Source organism: Oncorhynchus mykiss, chromosome 14 (assembly GCF_013265735.2).
Source record: "Oncorhynchus mykiss isolate Arlee chromosome 14, USDA_OmykA_1.1, whole genome shotgun sequence".
NCBI lineage: Eukaryota > Metazoa > Chordata > Actinopteri > Salmoniformes > Salmonidae > Oncorhynchus > Oncorhynchus mykiss.
The window spans coordinates 17,900,001-17,912,074 of record NC_048578.1 but is presented as its reverse complement, the minus strand read 5'-3'; the positions used below and the strand labels follow the sequence as shown (position 1 = coordinate 17,912,074).

Here is a 12,074-nt window from a genome sequence, read left to right as displayed (position 1 = left end):
ACAACCTGGTTTGTGGGTTCTATCAGGAGCCCCTAAAACATTAAACAACACAAATTACAATGTCATACTCATGTTATAACACCAGCTAGCTAGTTGAGTAATGTTAGCTAGTCAGCTAACTTGCCAAATAGCGATTTTCATAAATTAACTTTATTTATTTTGTATTTTACCCCTTTTTCTCCCCAATTTCGTGGTATCCAATTGTTGTAGTAGCTACTAACTTGTCTCATTGCTACAACTCCCGTACGGGCTCGGGAGAGACGAAGGTTGAATGTCATGCGTCCTCCGATACACAACCCAACCAGCCGTACTGCTTCTTAACACAGCGCACATCCAACCCGGAAGCCAGCCGCACCAATGTGTCGGAGGCTACACCGTGCACCTGGCAACCTTGGCTAGCGCGCACTGCGCCCGGCCCGCCACAGGAGTCGCTGGTGCGCGATGAGACAAGGACATCCCTACAGACCAATCCCTCCCTAACCCGGACGATGCTAGGCCAATTGTGCGTCGCACCACGGACCTCCTGGTCGCGGCCGGTTACGACAGAGCCTGGGCGCGAACCCAGGGACTCTGATGGCACAGCTGGCGCTGCAGTACAACGCCCTTAACCACTGCGCCACCCGGGAGGCCATAAATTAACTAGATGACAAAAAAATATTTTTTATATATATTTTTTTGCTTGACTCGTTACGAAGTTATAATTACTTACATTTGCTTCCCCCATAATGTTTTGTCAGCCATCTTTAGTGAAGAAAGTCACCAGGAATGGGTGGCTTGCGTCAAATTCGTCATAGGAACCACTCGATATGATTGGTCATATAAAAACCTTGGAACCCAACTGCATGATGAGTGCTCTAACTCCCTCTTGTGGTGGTGTAAGCTTGCAACTTTTAAAGGAGGAACCACTGTAAGTAACCTTCTGTCTTTAGTAACCTACTGTCTTAAGTAACCTTCTGTCTTTCATAACCATACCAAACGTAACATATCCTACTTATCGAAAGTGTAAAGGTTTATGTAAAATACCAAATGTCTGTCCAGTGAGTCGTCTGTGAATACAGCGGTGTTGGGAAAATGTATCATCATGTTGTAATGCTAATTAGCTTACATATTTTGGATGACATAAGCTAATTGACTGATTGATTGACCAGTATGAGTACATGCTACAGAAGGCTGGTGTACTCTCTTGGCTAAGTAGTTAGTGTAGCGGATCAAAATCTTCAAGATCCTTGGTGTCCACATCACTAACAAATAATAATGGTCCAAACACACCATGAGGGTACGACAATGGCTATCCACCCTTAGGAGAAAGAAAAAATTTGGCATGGGCCCTCAAATTCTCAAAACGTTCTACAGCTACACCATCTAGAGCATCCTGACTGGTTGTATCTCCACTTGGTATAGCAACTGCTCGGCATCCGACCGCAAGGCGCTGCAGAGGGTAGTGCGTATGGCACAGTACATCACTAGGGCCAAGCTTCCTGCCATCCAGGACCTCTATACCAGGCGGTGTCAAAGGTATTCCATAAAATTGTCAAAGACTCCAGCCAACCTAGTCATAGACTGTTCTATCTGCTACCGCACGGCAAGTGGTACCGAAGCGCCAAGGCTAGGTCCAAAAGGCCCCTTAACAGCGTCTACCTCCAAGCCATAAGACTGCTGAACAGTTAATCAAATGGCTACCTGGACTATTTCTACTGACCCCCTTTTTATGCTGCTGCTACTCTCTGTTTATTATCTATACCCCCCTACCTACATCTACATATTACCTCAATTACCTCGAATAACGGTACCCCCTGTATATAGCCAAGTTATTGTTATTTTATAGTGTTCTTTTAAAAAAAGTAGCTAATATTTTCTTACTTACTTTACTTACTGCATTGTTGGTTAAGGTCTTGTAAGTAAGCTCATGTGACAAATAACATTTGGTTTGATTAGATTTTATCAGCTTGCATGCATACATTCTTGAGATTTACTGTTCTGTTAGAATACAAAGCATGGCATTCAAACAATAATGGATTAATTAGACATTGTACTACAACATATAGTATTACTTTTTTTTATTTTTTTTATTTTACCTTTATTTAACCAGGTAGGCAAGTTGAGAACAAGTTCTCATTTACAATTGCGACCTGGCCAAGATAAAGCAAAGCAGTTCGACAGATACAACAACACAGAGTTACACATGGAGTAAAACAAACATACAGTCAATAATAAAGTATAAACAAGTATAAACAAGTCTATATACAATGTGAGCAAATGAGGTGAGAAGGGAGGTAAAGGCAAAAAAAGGCCTTGGTGGCAAGGTAAATACAATATAGCAAGTAAAACACTGGAATGGTAGTTTTGCAATGGAAGAATGTGCAAAGTAGAAATAAAAATAATGGGGTGCAAAGGAGCAAAATAAATAAATAAATTAAATACAGCTGGGAAAGAGGTAGTTGATAGGGCTAAATTATATGTGGGCTATGTACAGGTGCAGTAATCTGTGAGCTGCTCTGACAGTTGGTGCTTAAAGCTAGTGAGGGAGATAAGTGTTTCCAGTTTCAGAGATTTTTGTAGTTCGTTCCAGTCATTGGCAGCAGAGAACTGGAAAGAGAGACGGCCAAAGAAAGAATTGGTTTTGGGGGTGACTAGAGAGATATACCTGCTGGAGCGTGTGCTACAGGTGGGAGATGCTATGGTGACCAGCGAGCTGAGATAAGGGGGGACTTTACCTAGCAGGGTCTTGTAGATGACATGGAGCCAGTGGGTTTGGCGACGAGTATGAAGCGAGGGCCAGCCAACGAGAGCGTACAGGTCGCAATGGTGGGTAGTATATGGGGCTTTGGTGACAAAACGGATTGCACTGTGATAGACTGCATCCAGTTTGTTGAGTAGGGTATTGGAGGCTATTTTGTAAATTACATCGCCAAAGTCGAGGATTGGTAGGATGGTCAGTTTTACAAGGGTATGTTTGGCAGCATGAGTGAAGGATGCTTTGTTGCGAAATAGGAAGCCAATTCTAGATTTAACTTTGGATTGTAGATGTTTGATATGGGTCTGGAAGGAGAGTTTACAGTCTAACCAGACACCTAAGTATTTGTAGTTGTCCACGTATTCTAAGTCAGAGTCGTCCAGAGTAGTGATGTTGGACAGGCGGGTAGGTGCAGGTAGTGATCGGTTGAAGAGCATGCATTTAGTTTTACTTGTATTTAAGAGCAGTTGGAGGCCACGGAAGGAGAGTTGTATGGCATTGAAGCTTGCCTGGAGGGTTGTTAACACAGTGTCCAAAGAAGGGCCGGAAGTATACAGAATGGTGTCGTCTGCGTAGAGGTGGATCAGAGACTCACCAGCAGCAAGAGCGACCTCATTGATGTATACAGAGAAGAGAGTCGGTCCAAGAATTGAACCCTGTGGCACCCCCATAGAGACTGCCAGAGGTCCGGACAACAGACCCTCAGATTTGACACACTGAACTCTATCAGAGAAGTAGTTGGTGAACCAGGCGAGGCAATCATTTGAGAAACCAAGGCTGTTGAGTCTGCCGATGAGGATGTGGTGATTGACAGAGTCGAAAGCCTTGGCCAGATCAATGAATACGGCTGCACAGTAATGTTTCTTATCGATGGCGGTTAAGATATCGTTTAGGACCTTGAGCGTGGCTGAGGTGCACCCATGACCAGCTCTGAAACCAGATTGCATAGCAGAGAAGGTATGGTGAGATTCAAAATGGTCGGTAATCTGTTTGTTGACTTGGCTTTCGAAGACCTTAGAAAGGCATGGTAGGATAGATATAGGTCTGTAGCAGTTTGGGTCAAGAGTGTCCCCCCCTTTGAAGAGGGGGATGACCGCAGCTGCTTTCCAATCTTTGGGAATCTCAGACGACACGAAAGAGAGGTTGAACAGGCTAGTAATAGGGGTGGCAACAATTTCGGCAGATCATTTTAGAAAGAAAGGGTCCAGATTGTCTAGCCCGGCTGATTTGTAGGGGTCCAGATTTTGCAGCTCTTTCAGAACATCAGCTGAATGGATTTGGGAGAAGGAGAAATGGGGAAGGCTTGGGCGAGTTGCTGTTGGGGGTGCAGTGCTGTTGACAGGGGTAGGAGTAGCCAGGTGGAAAGCATGGCCAGCAGTAGAAAAATGCTTATTGAAATTTTCAATTATGGTGGATTTATCAGTGGTGACAGTGTTTCCTATCTTCAGTGCAGTGGGCAGCTGGGAGGAGGTGTTCTTATTCTCCATGGACTTTACAGTGTCCCAGAACTTTTTTGAGTTAGTGTTGCAAGAAGCAAATTTCTGCTTGAAAAAGCTAGCCTTGGCTTTTCTAACTGCCTGTGTATAATGGTTTCTAGCTTCCCTGAACAGCTGCATATCACGGGGGCTGTTCGATGCTAATGCAGAACGCCATAGGACGTTTTTGTGTTGATTAAGGGCAGTCAGGTCTGGGGAGAACCAAGGGCTATATCTGTTCCTGGTTCTAAATTTCTTGAATGGGGCATGTTTATTTAAGATGGTTAGGAAGGCATTTTAAAAAAATATCCAGGCATCCTCTACTGACGGGATGAGGTCAATATCCTTCCAGGATACCCCGGCCAGGTCGATTAGAAAGGCCTGCTCGCTGAAGTGTTTCAGGGAGCGTTTTACAGTGATGAGAGGAGGTCGTTTGACCGCTGACCCATTACGGATGCAGGCAATGAGGCAGTGATCGCTGAGATCTTGGTTGAAGACAGCAGAGGTGTATTTAGAGGGGAAGTTGGTTAGGATGATATCTATGAGGGTGCCCGTGTTTAAGGCTTTGGGGAGGTACCTGGTAGGTTCATTGATAATTTGTGTGAGATTGAGGGCATCAAGTTTAGATTGTAGGATGGCTGGGGTGTTAAGCATGTTCCAGTTTAGGTCGCCTAGCAGCACGAGCTCTGAAGATAGATGGGGGGCAATCAGTTCACATATGGTGTCCAGAGCACAGCTGGGGGCAGAGGGTGGTCTATAGCAGGCGGCAACGGTGAGAGACTTGTTTTTAGAAAGGTGGATTTTTAAAAGTAGAAGTTCAAATTGTTTGGGTACAGACCTGGATAGTAGGACAGAACTCTGCAGGCTATCTTTGCAGTAGATTGCAACACCGCCCCCTTTGGCAGTTCTATCTTGTCTGAAAATGTTGTAGTTTGGAATTAAAATGTCTGAATTTTTGGTGGTCTTCCTAAGCCAGGATTCAGACACAGCTAGAACATCCGGGTTGGCAGAGTGTGCTAAAGCAGTGAATAGAACAAACTTAGGGAGGAGGCTTCTAATGTTAACATGCATGAAACCAAGGCTATTACGGTTACAGAAGTCGTCAAAAGAGAGCGCCTGGGGAATAGGAGTGGAGCTAGGCACTGCAGGGCCTGGATTCACCTCTACATCGCCAGAGGAACATAGGAGGAGTAGAATAAGGGTGCGACTAAAAGCAATAAGAATTGGTCGTCTAGAACGTCTGGAACAGAGAGTAAAAGGAGGTTTCTGGGGGCGATAAAATAGCATCAAGGTATAATGTACAGACAAAGGTAAGGTAGGATGTGAATACAGTGGAGGTAAACCTAGGTATTGAGTGATGAAGAGAAATATATTGTCTCTAGAAACATCATTGAAACCAGGAGATGTCATTGCATGTGTGGGTGGTGGAACTAATAGGTTGGATAAGGTATAGTGAGCAGGACTAGAGGCTCTACAGTGAAATAAGCCAATAAACACTAACCAGAACAGCAATGGACAAGACATATTGACATTAAGGGGAGGCATGCTTAGTCGAGTGATCAAAAGGGTCCAGTGAGTGGAGAGGTTGGTTTAGGGTCACGGCGATTTAGACAGCTAGCCAAGCCAACCGGTAGCAAGCTAGCATAGGATGGAGTCTGTTGTTAGCCACCTCTTGCGTTCGGTCAGTAGATTAGTGGGGTTCCGTGTGGTAGAGGGGATTAATCCAAATCACACAACAACAACAAAAATAAGAACAATAGATATAGTTATAGAGGCCCGAGAAGAAAACATAATAATTCAAATAAATAAATTGTCCGATTGTCTATTCAGATAGCAGCCGGAAAGACAGCTAACGGTTAGCGGGCCACAGATGGGCGTTCCGGTAACGTCGCGACAGAGGAGCCAGCCGGATCTCCTTCAGGTAGATAACGTCGGCAGTCCGGTTGTGAAGGCCCGGTGGGGCTCCGCGTAGGCAGTGAAACGGGTCCGGATAGGTGACTGCAGCCCAGGAGTGAATGATGGAACTCAGGCGTGATTGACGGAGCTGGCTAGCACCGGAACAATCGATGTTTGCTCCGGAATCGACGAAAGCCGACTGTCACACGGATAGCAGCTAGCTAGCTGTGAGATCCGGGTATGAATGTCCAGAGAGCAGTTGATTGGCAAATAACCATAGCTGTCCACATGTTTTAGAATATCCCAATCATACAAGTCCATGTTATGTAATTGAACAAATGATGATCCGTTCTTGGACTGACATGACAAATGTATCCCCCAGTCCAGCAAAATCTTTGAAGGACTAATTGCAAAGATCATTGACCTGTTATTTCAACAGTAGCTTAGTTTGGATTGGCTTTTGACAGGGTTACCCTCTGTGGACACTAATCTAACACAAGTGCCAAACCATGTAGTCAAAATGTATTGCCCTAGCTGCCTATCAATGAGAACCATTGATTAGAGGGCCTCAAAGGATCAAGATGATGACACCAGAATATGTGATACAATATTTGTGTTTTTCAGTGTTTGAAGCCATGTGGCCATTTCTAATAATTATTTCTGTCATATTCTTCGAGTTAACTACAGTAACTAACTACTGAATGTAGGTAGCTACTGGATGTAGCTTTAGCAGAGATATTAGAGAAATTAGGAGATAGGAAAACCATTGGGCCATGAATGGAGGAATGTATAACGCCTCATCCAGCAGACTGTCGACCAATCGCGTTCATGTTATCACGCTGCATCATGCAGTTGCTAAGATAATTGTAACACAATCCCTTCTCAAGGTCAGAGTATGAGTCGAATAACCTGCCTATTTTCCTGTAAAGTATGTAATGTTAGGTTTCCAAAGCTATACAATATTACAGAGAACAAGTTGGCTATCTCACATCTCAGAAAAGATTTGTAATGTTCTACTTCTTGTTGATTAAATTCATGCTAATGTTGGGTTTTTGAGCTTGCACCCATTTGATTCCCACTCACTCCTTGAAGGCGAGCTTTTCTTGTCCCTGAATCACCCAGAATGCACCCATGCATTGACGATGCATGGGCAACATACACAATGAGCATTAATACAATTACAATAGAGTAATTGTATTCAATTATCTCTGGCTTCAGATAGCTATGTACTGTAGTTAGCTACTGCAAATAGTTGTAGTTATCTATGTAGCTAGCTACATAGCTAACTCATGCTACATACAGTACAGTAGCTACAGTAACTTCATAGTTAGCTCAGGCTATATACAGTACAGTAGCTAGCTTCATAGTTAGCTCAGGCATTGCTTCAAGATAATGGAAAGACAACAAACAAGCAAACTAATTTCAGACCATGAAACCTTATGTTACCAATTGCTTTAGGTGATAGTGGAGTTATACATAGTTAGCCTGAAGCATCATGTACCTGACTATACCTTGGGAAAAACAACAACATGAAAATGCACCGTAGTGCTTTAACATGCATTTACACTGATTGGACACATCGTATACCATGGGGGAAATACAGTGAGGTTTTACCTCTTCAAAATGCTATCTCACAGGATTGGGAGAGCATTTGTGATAGCTGCATTTCAATGAGACCAAGGTGTCAGTGTCAGGCCTTGGTTAATAAAGGCAAAGATGAAACGCTGGCTGTGATATTGACGACTCCTATGTGAGCTGGCAGATTCAGGCCCTGTGTACCTTGTCATCATTACTCACTGCCGGGGGAGGATTTTATCAATGCATACATTGACAGCTAGCAATCTGGGAACCTGGCGGAAGGGGATATCTCATCACCGTCTGATCACTCACATGGATGAACATTCATTTTGGTAAAGCACAACCGTATGCTGTGATTGGCTTAGCCAATGGACCATAAACACTCTTGATTACACAAAGGTTGTTGTGGAGATTAGTGGATTGATGGGGGCACCTCTTAGATGGTATAATGATTATGTTGATAATTAGTCTGAAGGAGTTGAGGGAAACTGGAAAAAGTTGTTTCACTTTCAAATAGTCAACCTTCAGTGTTTTTCAAGCCAAGTTGAAAGGGTGTTGAGATGTGAGGGGAAAAAGCTGTGTTTGTGAGTTTGTAAAAAATAACATTAATGACTGTAGCAAGCCATGCGGAAGTCGCCTTTGACTACAGCTGTTTTGCCTCCAGCTATTTATCTTCCTTTATTTCATACCAACTGAAAGACATCGTACATACATCAAGCCATGAAATGGGAAACATAAAGTACAGTGACTACTGTAACTAAAATGATATAGAAACCTTGAAGGCCAAAAAGATCATCAAGGACAACAACCACACGAGCTACTGACTGTTCACCCCGCTACCATCCAGAAAGCGAGGTCAGTACAGGTGCATCAAAACTGGGACCAAGAGACTGAAAAATAGCTTCTATCTCAAGGCCATCAGACCGTTAAACAGCCATTACTAACACAGAGAGGCTGCTGCCTACATACAGACTTGAAATCATTGGCCACTCTAACAAATGGATCACTAGTCACTTTATTAATGCCAATTCAATAATTATGTTTACATATCTTGCATTACTCATCTCATATGTACATACTGTATTGTATACCATCTATTGCATCTTACCTATGCTACTCGGTCATTGCTCATCCATATATTTATATGTACATATTCTTATTCCATCCCTTTACTTAGATTTGTGTGTAATAGGTAGTTGTTGTGGAATTGTTAGATTACTAGATTATACTGCTGCATTGTTGGAACTAGAAGCACAAGCATTTCGCTACACTAGCAATAACATCTGCTAACCATGTGTATGTGACCAATAAAATTTGATTTGATTTGAAACATATGAGCATTTTTTTCTTAAGAAACCTCCTAGGTTGTGTCTGACATGTCAAACTGCTCATATTAAGGAAAGGGGGATATGTAGTCAGTTGTAAAACTGAATGCATTCAACTGAAAGGTGTCTTCCGCATTTAACCCAAACCCTCTGAATAAGAGATGTGCGGGAGTCTGCCTTAATCAACATCCACGTCATCGGCACCCGGGGAACAGTGGGTTAACTGCCTTGCTCAGGGGCGGAATTACATAGTTTTACCTTGTCAGCTTGGGATTTGATCCAGCAACCTTTCGGTTACTGGACCAATGCTCCTACCCACCTGGTTACCTGCCTCCAAACTTTCACCTAGGGAGGGGTCAACAAAATGTAAATACGTTGTCAGCCGGATTCGAACCTGCGCGTGAAGATCCCAATGGATTTCTAGTACATCGCCGTAACCACTCGGCCAGCCAATATTGTATTTGCCTTTTAGCCAACATTGAACTTTTTTAGTAAAAATATACTCAATTTCCATCAAGCCTTTTTCATGCAGAAGCTATTATGATTATATCAGTGTGTTGATCAAATGGGTTACATTTCTCTCTGCTACTGCACGGCAAGCGGTACCGGAGCGCCAAGTCTAGGTCCAAAAGGCTTCTTAACAGCTTCTACCCCCAAGCCATAAGACTCCTGAACAGCTAATCAAAGGGCTACCCAGACCCCTCTTTTACACTGCTGCTACTCTCTGTTTATTATCTATGCATTGTCATTTTAACTCTACCTACATGTACATATTACCTCAATTACCTCGACTAACCGGTGCCCCCGCACACTGACTCTGTACCTTAGCCTCGCTATTGTTATTTTACTGCTCCTGTTTAATTATTTGTTACTTTTATTTTGTATTTTTTTACTTATCTATTATTATTAATTTTTTTTCACTTATTTTCTTAAAACTGCATTGTTGGTTAAGGGCTTGTAAGTAAGTATTTCACTGTATTGTTTTATTCGGCACATGTGACAAATACAATTTGATTTGATTTGATTACCTCAACCTAAAATCATAAGATCATCATGTGCAACAAACATTTATAACATTTGAGTTCCATTAAGGAGACTGTAATAACAGCACACTGTGGCATGTGTTTATGCAGCATGATGTTAGCTCGAGTTTTAGCTCACTGATATCCAGTTAGTCAAAATATGAACTGTAAATATTACGTTCGACACGATGTGTTGTCAATCTCTGGGCGCACAGTCCAAATGATATTAATCACCTTTAAATGGAGGCTGAGAGATGCTACATGATTTTAATATTATGTAATTAACTCTGAGGTTTAATGGAACATTAATGTCTCAAGAATTTGCTGAGGAACATATGGCCTGGATGGGGAGAAGGGATAGGGGGGTTATCTCCGAAGACCAGCGGGCAGCCTGTCGTTCTCATGGAGATGTGTGAAATTCATTAACACTAAACAGAGGGCTGACTGTCTCTTCTCACAGTTTCTTTATCACTAAGGCGTTTTCCACTTCGTAATGGACCGACTGACCCCATTGAGGCTCATCCATGAGTTATCATTTCTACAATGGAAGAGATGACTAGGCTGTATTTCATCAAAAAGGCTAACATAGTGACGTTATCAGCACGCTTGACTTATATAGTTAAAAAGCAATTTAGCAATTAACATTCTGGCATCCTAAATGAATGTATTCATCACTGACAAAAAACATGTTATTACTGAAGTCGTTGATCATTTGAAATATTTAAACTGCAATGAACTCTTTCAGGGAATACTTTGTTAGTATGTAAGCATTTGAGATGCTGCTGAATAAACTGTTTTAGATGGTCTTGACAGAAGCAGACGTTTAAAAGACACCAAGAAGACAGTGTGGTAAAGTGAAGATACAACACCCAGAATGATAACAAGAGATTAGCCACTTTTTATTTAGAAAGAGTCCCAAAGATAAACAAGTTAGCACACATTCCATATACAAAATGTCAGTGAGAATAGTCTGGATATGTGATGATGAGGTTGATTAGATAACATACTGTTGTATTGTTCACCACAAAAAAATCAACAGTGATACCAATAGTACATTGCTCCCTTTACATATGTGAGAGGAGGTTATCGCGTGTTAGATCAGGTTATTCAAATGCAAAAGTAACATTGGGCTTTCTGAAACTGTCCGTGTTTGCCTAAATCAGAGGTGTGTGTCTGTAAAAGCTGTTTCAAAGCTCCTACCTAAAAAAAAGCTTCTGGGGGTTGTGTTGTATCCAAAAATGTAACGTTTCCTTGGAAACGTATCCTACAAAATAACTGATATTGAAAATCTGTCACCGCCAAATGATCCGCATTAATAAGTACTGCATGTAATTGTAAAAAAATTAAATAATAATAATTAGTGTAGGGTTGTACAATTTTAGAAGGTATTATTTATACTTGTCATATAAAATATAAAATATATATATATATATTATGTCTAGTGTCCTATTTCCAGTCTCAAACATTTAGTCTCACAACTTCAACATTAAAATGGAAACGCATATAGTCAACATTTTAAAAGTAAAGTTAAATGAAATAATATGTAATTGAGGCAATGACATGCAACTAGTGCTATTTTACACTTAGGCTAATACAAAGTCTGTGGAGTTAACTTGAAAGCTGAAGAGAAAAAAAAGCTGTTGAAATATCACTGTCTTAGCCATAGAACTGTACAAAATGTCTTAGCCATAAAACTGTTACAAAACGTACAGAATGTATTGACTACATTCGCTTGGATGACAGTGACTGATTATATTAGGACTATATTCATACCTACTGGCACTACATTTTGGCACTCTTTAACCTATTTGGCATTTTTAAACGACCATTTTGACCAGTGTGTATGTTTCTTTTCCTCTCACAGCAAAACATATAGTACAATAGAGTGGGATGTCATGGACTGGACTGCTACCCTGGTCCTTGACAGAAAGAAATACAAACAGCAAAATACTTCAAAACAATCAAATAACATTCAAAAAAATACAGAATTGTGCCACCCACTTGAACAAGTAAAAGGCATAGGTAAATTATTGATCTCAAATGT

At 41.7% G+C, this 12,074-nt stretch overlaps 1 protein-coding gene across 5 annotated transcripts in view; it reads right to left on the bottom strand.

The window, feature by feature from the left end:
- Positions 1-10,905: 10,905 nt before the first annotated feature.
- Positions 10,906-12,074, bottom strand: part of LOC110488933 (glutamate receptor 2) — a 57,910-nt gene continuing 56,741 nt past the window's right edge. For all 5 annotated transcript variants that reach the window (XM_021561411.2, XM_021561413.2, XM_021561412.2 and 2 more), the window contains one exon: positions 10,906-12,074. This exon is cut by the window's right edge and continues 883 nt beyond it. The gene's annotated coding sequence lies outside the window, so the exon portion shown is untranslated.